Source organism: Lathyrus oleraceus, chromosome 3 (genome assembly GCF_024323335.1).
Source record: "Lathyrus oleraceus cultivar Zhongwan6 chromosome 3, CAAS_Psat_ZW6_1.0, whole genome shotgun sequence".
Classification (NCBI taxonomy): Eukaryota; Viridiplantae; Streptophyta; class Magnoliopsida; order Fabales; family Fabaceae; genus Lathyrus; species Lathyrus oleraceus.
The window spans coordinates 108376136-108390521 of record NC_066581.1 but is presented as its reverse complement, the minus strand read 5'-3'; the positions used below and the strand labels follow the sequence as shown (position 1 = coordinate 108390521).

General features: G+C 32.0%; 1 non-coding gene across 1 annotated transcript; it reads left to right on the top strand.

Moving 5' to 3' along the window:
- The first annotated feature begins 7520 nt into the window (after window positions 1-7520).
- On the top strand, window positions 7521-7593 carry TRNAR-ACG (transfer RNA arginine (anticodon ACG)). Its single transcript has one exon. It is a non-coding gene; the product is annotated as a tRNA-Arg (tRNA).
- The last annotated feature ends 6793 nt before the right edge of the window (window positions 7594-14386 follow it).

Genomic DNA, 14386 nt, shown 5'->3' with positions numbered 1-14386 from the left:
AAGGCATTAGGATTATTCTTAGGATGAAAAGGAGGAGAGGCTGTAAGGATTTGTTTTGGTACAATAGCCCCTATGTGAATCAAATACGGTACCAGTTCAGCATATGGCACCGAAATTTTATAAATTTTTGGGCGATTACCAAAGTTATTCCTATTATTCTGACCTCAGCCTTGGCCCCTACTGTCACGGTTGTATTGTTGATTGGTATTCTTCTGAACCGGTGTTGGTTGTTGATTGTTGTTCTATGGTTGATATTGACACGACGGTTGTTGATACTGAGTAGCAGCAGCATAAGGATACCGATAGTACGACATGGGAGCCATCGGAAACTGATACTGGGGTGGACACTTGCTGTCACAACACTTGTCTCCCCGTCTTTCTTTTTCGTGAAGCCCCCATGTGACTTCTTATCCGTAGCTTGTAGAGTTGTGGTATCTGTGATCTTCCCTGATTTCATCCCATTCTCTACACGTTCACTGATAGTTACCATATCTGCAAAACTATTAGAAGAACTCCTAATCATCTTCTCATAATACAACCCTTGAAGCGTACCCATAAAGATATCAACAACTTTGTTATCTGACAAAGCCAGTCTGACCCTGGAAGCCATCCCACGCCAATGCTGAGCATACTCCTTAAAGGTCTCATTGGATCGATGCGCCTGATTCTGTAATTGTAGCCTTGTCGGTGTCATATCAAGTTTATACTTGCATTATTTTAGAAATGCTTCAGACAGATCTCTCCAGGATCTGATCTTAGTACGTTCTAAACCCATATACCAATCCAGAAAAGTTGTAGACAGGCTGTCTTGGAAGCAAGGGATTAGCAAGTCGTCATTGTCTATGTACGATGCCATCTTCTTGCAGTACATAGTAATGTGACTTCGAGGGCAGCTTAGTCCTTTGTGAAGGAGAAGAGCGATCCAAAACGCAACGGAATTTAAAAAAATTATCCTTTAGTGATCCTTATGAATGGGCATGATCAGTGATAGAATTGTTACCTCTTGTGGCAATTGAAACATTTGATGCAGATCTATGGAGAGATCACGAACGTTGAATGGTGACAACGCCTCTACTCAGTCCATACGAACGGATTCCTTCAATCTCAGTGCTAATTGCTACGAATGAAGGCTTTGAGTGTGTGTGTGTGTGTGTGTGTATGTGTGTGTGCGTGTGTATGTGTGTGTGTATGTGTGTGTGTGTGTGTATGTGTGTGTGTGAGAGAGAGAGAGAGAGAAACAAAATTACAATTGCACAAATGCTTCTACACGAGGGTTCTATTTAACCACTTGTGTAGGCTGCAAGCCAAAAAGCCCACTTAAGTGTATGTGGCCCATATCTTATGATATGCCAAAATCACTTAAGCGTGTGGTACCTTACCATATTTCGTATTCTACTTATGTACATCGTACCTTATGATGTTCTACAATTCACTTAAGTGCACCGTACCTTATGGTGTTCCTTAGTTACTCTATCTCTCATCAATCCGTCCTTTTGTGTGTGACCCTGTAGGTTTTCGCGACATTAGCAATTATATTAAATCACGTATTTAATATAATAAACAGTGAGCGGTATCTAGTAACACATCACTGCTACCCAAGACACGAAAATGTCATCTGATCTAACAAATCCTTTTGCGATAATACTTATGTGTATAATTACCTTTTTGCCCCTGTGTCTATATTGAACACAAGGCATAGACCGTGTCATCCTTGTCCAGTTCAATATTGGGCCCGTAGACATTTATCTTGTTACACAGGATGGGAAAATTCCATCTAGGTCACTCATGTCCCTCAACATGCTTCGTGGAGTACCCATCAACTGTCTTTATAGTCATCCAGTTACGGATAATGTTTGAACAACAATAAGGCACTCGACTCTACATCTAGGGTACATAGTGGTTTCAGGTCGAAGGGTGGTATACACCATTATCACCATGAGAATAACTTATGACACTTTGCATAACATTCTATATAGTATTCTCATAGCGGGTAAATCCAGTATAAATATTACTCTTAATATTCATACATATGCTTAAGACTTGATAACTCCTTATCCATGATCCATGAGATGTGATCATCATTCTATATACATAATAGTCTTAATGCTTCAATGTTATCCCACTTTACAACAAAGCTCGACTACGGATACTTTAAGAAAAGTGTCCTTATGTTTAATGGGATATCATGATTAAGTCACACTTGATACATTAAACGGACTAACTATTCTAGGGACTTTATTAAACAAACATAATAAAGAAAAAGCCTTTTATTGTTAATAAATAATTCGATACAAGTACCAAAAGTATTGCCCTTTAGGGATTACACCAACACTTTGTACTTCGGTAGGTCTGGAACTTTGAACTTCTGTGGAAGCACCACGTTCGGAACCAAACAAAGGTCTTGTGCGTCAATGCCAAAGACAAAGAAACCTTCGATAACCCTTATTTTGTCGTCCAATGACTGATAATACGTCGGTCGGGCCAGATTAGCAGTAGAGATAGAGACCTGACTGGCTGATCGAGAGGTTTCTGGAGCTATTTCCTGAGCATGAGCACTCTGAGGTGCAAACAACATCTGAGGCGGGTAGGAAAACCGGGAGGCACTATTTGAGCAGCATGCACCATGCGAGGAAACTGTCCTCCAGTCTGAGCATTGGGAGCCTGAGGTACCCCTGTCTGCACGTACTAGAGTACAAGATTGTTAGGTGTATAAGTCAGCATTGGCATAAAAGTTTCCCCAGGATAACCAAACAAAGCAGCTTAAAACTGGTTCATGTTTGCAGGTTGAGAAGCCTGAGCAGGGACCTGAAAGTGGAGGCACGGGCCTCGGTATTCATCTTCATTGTCAGGAGTTTTAGTGGGAATCTTACCTTGATTGTCCTCGGGGTTGGCAGCATCGACCGGAGGACTCTGAACGGTGGGCACACCCCAGGGAAAAACAACATTCCCGGCAGTAGTAGGGGCGACAAGAGTCTGATGAGGGAAGAAGGCATCCCCATTAGCAAAGCGAGCAGCAAAACTCTTGGGCATCCCCCAGGGATAGGCAGCAGTAAGCTTGTTCAAATTAGTAGGAACCAATTGACAGCTCCCAGTAGTTGGTGCTACGGTCTCCACCTGAGTTTCGATAATAGCATCAACAATAATAGTAGCATTTGTCACCCCAGCAACATGGGTGACATTGGCAGCAACAGGGTTAGCAGAGGTAGAGGCCCTTTGAGTCTGGAGGATCTTCAAGATGGTCTCCATATTTCCCTGAAAGAGGTCCATTCTACCCTGGACTTGGGCGAGAGATTCACTGACAACAGCGTTGTCAGATTCGTAATTAGCCATTATCCTTGATTTGTTTGCACGATGAAGTAGTGATGATGAGTTGTCATTTTTGTTGTGGAGAGATGGAGATGGTAATGATTTTGTTTTCTTGTTAGCGACGTGTAATGAATGCATGAATGTTATAGATGCATGTTAGCAAAAAAGGAAAAATATTTCTAGGGTGCTAGTGTGTCAGTGTACATATATAGTCATACAGTGGGTAGGAATAAGACAACAGAAGTATTTCAACAAAATCTCTTTTATTCATTTAAGGATCAAACAGTACAAATTATTACAACTCGAAATCATCTTAATGAACTAACATGAAGATCGGCCTTGATCTTTTCAAAAACAACCCTACACACTAATACAAAGTGGAAAATGGCCCATGGAGTGTTATGAGGGAACATGTCGGTGTAAGCCTTCTTCAGCAATCTGGGAAGGTCCTCGAGTGCCTGGTCGATAAATTTTGCTAGGCGTGCATGTCTATTCGTCCAATATTGAGCGTCCTTGATGAGGTTGTGCAATAAGGAATGATTAGGTCCGCTTAGAATATCCTGCACAAACGCCTATTTCTGATCCAGGAGGACCTGTAAGTGACGGTTGTGGATTTCCCACTAAGTAGCTTCCTCTTTCAGCTGGTTCCTTTCTTCCAAATTCCGATGTACCTAACCATTCAATGCTTGTATCTCTTCAAACCTCTTATCGATGCCACTCTGATGTTGCGAAAGAGTTACTTCAAGCTTCTTGGCACGGATTCGCTCTTCCTTCTACTCCTTCTGGCACTTCTCTAATCGGTCTTGCAGAGTCTTGAGCTGGCCTTGATAGTCAATCTCCAGTTTGCATGCTCGGTATTGGGATTCAACTAATTGTTTTTTCTTGTTTAGAATGGTCTCAAAAGATCCCTTCAAGGAATCTCTCACATTTCTTCTCTTATTCTGCTCAATCTAAATGTCGGTGTCTGCTTTGTTGAACCTTTCTCTCTTTTGACTGAGGCTGACTTTTAGAGGATCTTTTTCTGAGGTGACCTTTCCCAGACTAGACCGGAGGTCGGCGTTCTCTTTGTCCAACTTCCTAATGGTCTCTTTGAGGCGATCCACTTCAGAAATGACAGCGGCAGGTGGTTTGATAGTCTTGATACACATGGAAGGTTCCCATGGGTATGGCAATTTGATCATTTTGGATCTTGACTTCACCCAATTACCATATGATACTGTTGTGGTACAAATCTATTTTCCTAGTTCTTTCTTTCCAATACGATGTATCTTACCCCAGGCTCTACGCACTTTCTTCATCAAATCCGGATTTTCAACCCCTTCAGCTAAAAGTAGTTCTTCCAATAGGCAGTTCTCAGGCTTTTCCTTGAGTGGATACCCCAACTAACGCAATGAGAGAATATGGTTATAATTGATCAAACCTCCTTTTATGATGACAAGCGGAACATTCGGAAACTCCCCACAGCGGAAGATTAGCTCTACCCCCAGATAATCATGGCTACACCAGACGACATCTTCAGCATCTAACGACATCAATCTTTGTGACCATTTCAAAGCACCATAATCGATTAGTGGCAAAGCCTTTTAAAAACATTATTTTTTTAGCTTAGCTAATCAATTAAACCTAGCAGTTAATCCATTAGCGACATTAAAAAGGCCATGGATTATTTTCATTTTTTAGCCACACTTTGTAATATAAATAGAGATATTATTTTTAATTTTATTCACACGAAATAAATAAATTTTGAATACTCTTTCTCACTCTCCACTCTCTTCCCTCTCTTTATTTTTTTCTTCATTTTTACCTTAGTGTTTTGAGAGTGAAATTTACCTGTGGGGTTTTTGGTTTTGGTTTTAGTTTTAGGACATTTTTGTAATATCTTTTGTGAGATTTTGTTGTTTGGTTCTGAGCTAAACCAAGTTAAAAATATATTGTTTCATTTGTGAGGTTGTCCATTAAAACCCCGTGTTTGGTTCGTGAGCTTCGTCTGTTATAAAATCTCTCAGTTGTTTTGTGAGATTATCCTTCAAAATCTCTAGTTGGTTTGTGAACTGAGCCTTGTATAAAAGCTCCCACATGGTTCAAGATTAGTCTGTTATAAAATCTTGTGCTTGGTTTAGAGGATAAACAATGTAAAAAATCCAATTCTTATTGTAAGAAGGTTCACGGATATAACATGTGAATAACTCACTCTTATAGTGGAACTTTCAAGAATAAATTGTTAGGGAGAGGACGTAGACCAAGTGGTTAGGTCGAACCTCTATAAGTCTATGGTGCAATCTTCTTAACACATATCTCTCTTTATTTCCTTTGTTTGTTTATTTATGTAGTGGTCAAATAAGTTTTAACTCTCATTTTATTTATTCTATTACTCACTATTTTCAAAATTGTTTTAAACAATTGCTTTTACAAAAGATTTTTTATTTAGGCATTGTTTTTCAACACGACATAACTCACCCTCATCATGTGTTTCGAGTCACTTGTCTAACAATAAAGACACTTGAATTTAGAAAAGTTCAAGCATTGGAACACTCACATTCAAAGATTCATATGAATGTTATAGTAATGATCATGAAGAAGTTAGTTGGGTCAAAACCATCTTGAAATCCTACATTTCTCTTGCAAAACCTATCATATATTGGAGACCCATGCATCATTTCATGTCCACAAATATCAGTCTTAGAATGAATAAAATTACATTAGTTTATAGATGCTCCCTCTACACTCAAGACTTGAAAACTCTTCAATGTCTCTTCTTGAATTGCAATCACAATTTGCAATTATGGACATGGTTGAAATCCTTGTTATGCATACAACTTGATCATATTAATTTTACAAGCATGTACAATATTTTTAGTCAAGGTTGGAATCCATAACTCAAGAGTCTTATTTTTTCAATCATTTATTTGATCATATGGAAAACTTAACACACAAGAAATTAACCCAGATTCAATGATGCTCAAATAAACTTTGGCATGGAACTTCGAGACATACAAAACTTGATTCACACAGCTACCTCATTCAAATGACATGTGTACTCATTGATACATTAAATAAATATCCTAAAACAATTGAAATTCAAATGTAGACCTCATACATTATTTATTAAGCAAACTAATTGAAAAACTCCACAACTTCATTGGATAAAATGTAACAAATATGGGGAGTCTTAGAGAAATCTTAGACTTGTACACATGAGTGAGTTTTTGTGATTCTTTGGGTATCTACTTAGGTGCGTTCTTAGCAAACTTGGCTATTGTGACTTCTTTTAAAACCGAACTTACATGTATCGTTTTGCCAATAGAGCATGCTTCTAGGAGATGATGAAATCAACTTTACCTTGAAAATGACCCCCTTCTTGTCATATGATCATTCACTAATATTATCATTGTTTCTTGGAAACTTATACTCAAATAATTTTTTTGTCTTTATACCATTATGCCCTTCTGTTTCAAGGTATCTCACATATAATTTAAAAACAATAATTATGTTGATCATATAACAAATACATATTTTTACATTTAAAACTAGATTCGTTCCTAATTTGTGCCAAGATTGATTTCGTAAGGAATAAATTTGGTTTAACTAATTTTTATTGTTTTTGTTAAATTTTTGTTGATGCGTTAGGTTGTTGTCCCCAACTTTTTATTTGTATTTTTATTTCATTTATCAATGTTTTTAATTTAAAAAAAAAACTTAAAGGAAAAGTAAAATAGTAATTAAAAAAAGAGTTCACCAAGTTTTATATTTTCTTTGTATATAGGTGTTGATTAATTAATGTATATGTGTAATGTTAAACTAGAAGTTGATATTTTAAAAATTCACTAATGTCAATTTAAGCGAAAAAGAAGAATTATAATTAAAATAAGATAACACATGAAAACTGGTCGGAGTAATATCAAATATTAAGGTTTATTTTCTTCAATTTATTGTATATTCTAGTGTTTTTCTTATTTAGCTATTCTATTTATTGCCCATATAGAAAAGAGAATCACAAGGTATATTAATGTTTATTTTATGAAAACAACAATTTAGTACACATATTCAGAGTAGTGACCAGAAAGAAATTTGAAACCACAGTTTATTATAGCAAATTGGTAACCCCAGTTTTATTTTACAAATAAATTTAACATAGATAAATGAAAATAAACTGAAAAACTAGTTATGCATGTTCTTGTATTAAAATGAAGAACACATTTAAGCTTCACATCAACGACTCTGTGGCCCAATGGATAAGGCGCTGGTCTACGGAACCAGAGACTCTGGGTTCGATCCCCAGCAGAGTCGATTTTAAAGTTTTTGCTTATGTGTCTCCCATTCAACATCATCTTAATCGCCGTTCGCTTTTATTTTTTTATGAAAAAACCATTCCAAAGCAATTTATAAATAAAAAATAATACTTTAAATTGTTCAAGAAAGTTAGTACAATTATAAAACAATTTAATTTTAATATATCCCTAATATTTTTAGGAAAAAGAATTTATAGTTTAAATTAATTAAAATTTTAAAAAATAATATTTTTTTTTTCAAAAAAAATAGTTACTTTTTATAAAAAATTTAAACAAAAACTACCTTTAAAAAAATAGTTACTTTTTATAAAAAAAAAATAAACAAAAATTATATTTAAAAATAACATATAAAATATTATAAATTATAGTTAAAATTAAATTTAAAAAATAACTATTTAAAATTAATGATTTGAATTAATTATAAAACAATTTATTTAATATATCCCTCATATATTAAAAGACTTAATTATCGTTTCAATCCTCATATTTTCACTTGTTCACAAAAATTAATCTCCATTATAAAACCATTTAGTTTTGGAATCGCTCTCTTATTTTTGAACTAAAAAATACTCATGTAGTATGCGGGGCGCGCCTAAGTAAGGATAAGATTGTCTTTAGCACAGGGGCTTTAAATTAAAGGTCCATATTTTATTTTAAAAAGACAAAATATAAATTTAATATTATATTAAATAAATTATAAAATATAAAGTAAATATGAATTTGTGATTGGCTAAAGAATAGTTGGCTGATTTTAAAATATGGTGATGGTAAAGGTTGTGAGATCAATTCTCTTGTTATATTTTTTTAATTAATGTTGCATAATTTTTTTATTATTATGATAAATGTTAATGATTTAAACTATTTAAAGATGAATAAAAAATATAAAAAGTAAAATAAAATTAAAGATTTAATATTTTTTTATCATTTTTTAATTATTGATTCTTTTTATTCTATAATTGTTAATTTCTCCTCTTTTTTTAATTTCTAATTTTATTTATTAATTGCTTAATGATTTTTTGAAGACACTAAAATATAAAGACTTAGTTGATGAATTCATTTAAAAAATATATTTAGAGAAAGATTCTTTTTAATTTATTAAAAATTTTAAGTTGTATGAGATGTTTTTATAGTTTAAACAATACTTTGAGTTTTTTGTTGCTTCACTTGTTTAATATATAATTGTATTTTTAATACATTATTTTTATTATTAAAATTATATTTATTTTTAATTTAGGTCTATTTTTAAAATTAGAACATGGTCTTCAGATTAATTGAGTCGGTCCTGGATAGTGACGCATGTGATTACGTTTCATTTATTTGATTTTTTAAATTATTATTGTTGACGTGTTGATGTCGTGTACAATATTTATGTCGTGTAAGTTAAAGGCATGCATACCGCTGAAGCTCGCTGGCTTTATAAACATGGAATAAGGTATTTATATGAATTGTATAGAAGATTCTTTTATGTTTTTTCAAGAATCTTTAGTATAAGATGGTTCTTTCTTTATTAATTTCATTATTTCATACACATTTTTAGCAGTTATTTGCTTTTATAATTTTGAGTAATGTTATGAATATTTAGTAGTATAATCTAACCACCTCATGTTGTTTTTCAATTTTATTCATGTCTTATAGATTGTCACTATTATAGTATATATTGCCTTGGTAGTTAATCATCTATTATGTTCTTCATATCATTTTGAATATTTTTAAACTTCATTTTGTTAGCGTCGATATTTGATAATGTTATTATTAGTATAAAATATATTGTTAATGCAGGTATCAACGCGAATATACTCTTTCTTTCATCTAGTGTGGTAGTTTTTCCCCTTATAACTTTGATAAGGTTCTCTTAGATACTGAAGTTCTATGCATCATGATATGAATAGATTAATGTGATCTTCTGTAACTTTGTGATATAGTGATCTTTTTTCATTTTCAATATTTCTGAATCTTATTTTCTTGACAAATTCATTATTGTATTTAGGTGTGGTCATTGCAGGGTTCTTGCTTATATAAGGATATTCTCTTCTCTAAGACTTCCATCATAACTAGCTTATAATCTTAATTTGGTAATTTTCACTTATAACAAATTATATCAAAGTTGATTTTAATATTGTTTATACTATTTACTTAGACTTAAGAAAAGATTTTCGCAGTATTCAGGTTGGAGGAGCAAATAGTTATAGTTAATGTCGACGCTAACAAATACAAGGACTTGATAGAGAAGTGAGTGCAATAACATCTTTTTATTTGATGAATACAAGGCTGTTCTTTTTTTAAAAAATATATTTTTTATCAGGGATTCATTTTTATTATTTGCTCTGGACCTCTAAAAAGTCAGGACCAACCCTGGTGGTATGTTTTAAATGACAAAAAAATACAATATCAGATGGTGCATAATAACCAACACCAATAAAATTGCAAGAAAATCTCTTAAAAGCTTTAGTTACAACTTCATAAATTATTAGTTTTTATAGTTTAATTAATAACATTTAAACAATATCAACTTCATACCAACTTCATAAAAGTAATTTCATACCGAAGATTTTACATAATGAGATTTTATTTTATGTTATTTAAAATAAATTATGTCACTATTTTTTTTCCTAAAAATGTGAAAGAGTGATTAAAATTGAGTGATTTTAAAATGAGAGGACAAATCATGTAAGCGAGTAAAAATAGATAGATTAAAATTGTAATTAAGTTAAAGAAAAAATTTCCTCTTTCTTATTTTTTATTCCTCTCCTCTCCCTTAGTCATTTTTATCAATTCTTTGCAAATTTCAATCAACAATGGAAAAGAGATATTAATTAGTTGGAGATGATTAGAATTTATGCAAATCTCAATTTCTCCATTCTTCTCCAAGGTAGGGTTCTAATGTTTATTTTTTTTCCTTCAATGTTCTTTTAGAGACTAGAGTTCAACTTTTCTCTAATATCTCCTCTTCTTCATCCATAAGAGATAGATGAGTGATTTTAGGTATTTTTTTAATCTGGAATTACCTTCCTGCATTGTTTTTTCTTTTTTCTTTGTATCTAAATAATTAGTATTTAGTATTATCATTTTTCTTCTCTTTTGTGTGATTTATTCATCTAAGTGTGGCTTTGTTTTTGTTTGTCATTTAAGTGTAGCATTGTTTGATTTTTTTTCATTTTACTATGGTGTTTGTTTGGTTAAAACGTCTTAGAATTGTGGTTTACATCTAACCCAATCCTACAAAATCGACTTGTAAGATGAATTTTTTTTCCACTTATAAACATATGTTCATGCCACATAATTTCTAATGTAAGACTCTTGACACACTCTCTTACGTCCAATACTATTAAATTTGGTGTGTGAATATAAATAATGAGTGGTTTGATAGTGGAAACTTGATAGCTGTGACACAACGGATCATGAATCCGACTATGATGATATCTTAGTATTGTGGTTTAGGTCTAACTCAATCCTACAAAACTAACTTGTAAGATGATAATTATCCTCACTTATAAATATATGTTCAAGTCATATATCATCAAATACCAGACTTTTAACAATTTGTTATGGGATATATAATCAACACTAAATATCATTAACTATGATTTAAAGAAGACATTCAAAATCTGAATAACAACATGATATCAAATGCAATAACACGCTAAATAAATATGAAAAAGCTCTGCAACTTATATTTCCAAAATGATAAAATAAAAAATAAACTTGGAAATTGGTGGGATGATATAAGAAAAAGAAACAGTGTTTTCTTAATGACTTGAAAGTAACGTATAATTAGACTACAAGGAGGAGAGATTCTTTCACCATATAACATAAGAAAGTTAAATTTAAGATACTAATAATTAAAATGTGGCAAAAAAAATTAGGGTTGAACACCCGGTCAGTTTGGGTTGGGCTCGGGCCTAATTTGTTAAACCGGTTGAAATCATAGATGCATTTGTTACTTAATTTCGATTGAATATTTAATCAATTTGATCGAGTTCAAATTAATCGATTTATCAATTATATAACATATCAGTTTGTTTGGTTAATCGATCTTTAATTTTATCATTAAAAAATTCAGCCACATTATAATTTTTTAAAATAAAGCAATATCAAATAAAAAGTTTGGGCCTTCAAATATAACAAATGACTCAATTTAACACTTTTTTTACATCCAATAAATAAATTTGGGTACAAAGAATCATTTCCATCAACCTAATAAGTCATTCACACCAAATTTTAAAATTGTTCAACTTTCATCAAATTGTAAATAGGTGGGGGCGATATATTAATTTCTAAATTAGTAATGTAATATATGTAATTTATTTTTTAAAAGAAAAATTATATATTATTTTTTTATCTTTTATGATATTTAATTTTTTTAAGTATTTAATAATTTTCTTAATTTTTTATTTGTGTAATTTTCTCAATTTTATTATTAACAAAATTATATATTTATCTCTATATATAAATAATTAATGTAGTATCAGTAATTATCTGTGATATTTAGTGATGATATCTTAATGTTAAAATAAAAATTATTTTTAAAAGTTTTACTAAAAAAATATTTTGAAATTAAGCACAACCAATTTGACTATATTTTAATTTTAAAATAGACTTTCAAAATAAATATATATATATATATATATATATATATATATATATATATATATATATAATGGTAATTTTGAAAAAATAAAAAACATTATGGGGGCACATGCCCCCACTCTCATACATCTAGCTCCATTTGTGAACACGACCTATTAATATATTACGATCATCAACTATGCTCAATAATTGTCATGGTCATTTCAATAATGGATGCAAAGGATGTAGGGCCTGATGTTAAGACATAAGTATGGTTAGCCTAGCATTACAATATATATAACATGAATAAGTAGAATTCTCACAAGAACAACAAGATAAGTACTAGATGTATAACCTGCAAGTCAAATATTATGAACAATTTCCCTTTATAGACTCAAAAGTTCTTCAAACCCATTGCAAAATCTTTCGTCTGGATAGAAAACGAAGACATATTGATCATTGTTGCAATGATATCACATTAATGCTCATTAGCAAATTTTAATCACAAACAAAAAATAATTTAATTTCTAAGTTGAGAGAACTACAAGAGAGATACCATCCCCAAATTCAACACAAGGCAATACTTGAGTATTTCCTATCTAACTTTCTTTTATCGTCGCGATGGGCCACTGTACTACTAGTATTAGACTTATGACCATATTTGTATACAGTATGAGGTTGTTCAAATCATCAAAACTTGATAAGTTATTGAACGAGTGTGTCTGCATAACTTACTAAACTAATTCATAATCCTAAAACCAGAAACTAAAAGGATCATTATAAACCAGAAACTAAAAGGATCATTATAAAGTGATAAGTGAGAGATGTCTTACACATTCCATGAAAAATATGTTCAATAAATTGTTAAAATGAAAATTAAAATAACATAAGTCATTTCAGTATGATAAAAATATTGAAATAAACAAGTTCGGTGTCATTTCAGTAAAAAATAGCACAAGCCAACAACATTTGTCTATCAAATTTCTTATTTTCATTCATCAATTCATTTTTTAATTAAAGTATAAAGTATTTAAATTTTACTTTCACAAATTTTGTAACATTTTCACCCAAATAAATCATTTTATTTACCTATTTCATATAGTCAATGCCCTAACGAAGAAACAACAAAGTGATAAAATAAAATTGTCAGCTTGAAGAAATTGAAGTTCCTTAAAACCAAGTCTCCCTTTTCTCCCTAGGTAGTCCTTTAAAACCAACATGAAGAAAATGAAAAAATAAAAGCTTTAAGAAAAAAGATTTTAGTTGAAATGTGTGACATAAAAATCAAAGCTTTAAGTTATTAGAGAGAGAGAGAGAGAGAGAGAGAGAAGAAGAAGAAGAAGAAGAGAACAATGATGAAGGAGTGAAACTTCCATGATTGCGTATGGTGGTGGCATAGTGGTATGGCGATAGCAAGATCTTGACGATAAAGCAAATAACTGTGTTATTATGTTAATGTGAAGTAAATAGAGAATGAGATAACTCAACTGAAACTCTAGACATGTTAGAGAGAATGAGAAACAAATGAAGAGCACACGTGTTTTTATCTATTTGTTTTGGGCCAAACCAAGGTAAAGGTGAGTGATCTCACCAGTCCAATCCACTATTAAAATAATACTTCAGAATAAATTTATGGAAGTTTCTTAATGCATTCTATATGTTTCTTAGACACCACACAAAAATTCTAAAATACTCCCCCAATTTTCGGAGATGCATCTCCGACGCACCCAATGCACACTCTGCTATAACAAGATTTTTGCATCCCCTTAAAATGTTTTGATGATAAAAAAGTATTTAAAGAACAAAAGGGTTTGCTAACATTTTGCTTAAGTGTGCAGGATCACAAGCATAAGAACTAATCCTGATTGTTAGCATATGTGAAGAAGTAATATAAAGTCGAATTCTGATTGATTTAAATCTAAACTTTTTCATCACCTCTAAAGGAATCAGACTCTAGCCTTATGACCCAACTTTTGATGACAACTCGGACTCTGAAGGTGTGAAGAGCAGTTGATTTGTATACTGATTTGAAACAGTCTTGTCTAATCAAAGCCCTAGATATCTGGACAAAGTTAACTACGATTTTAGCTTTGCAAGGCTCAAGAAAAGTGCATGTGACGTCTTCAGACTGTTTTACCTTTTGCTAGATACTTATTACGATGAAAGGTATTGAGAGTAACACTATTATTCAGTGGATAAAGCTTCAGACCAGAAGTAACTCTTTT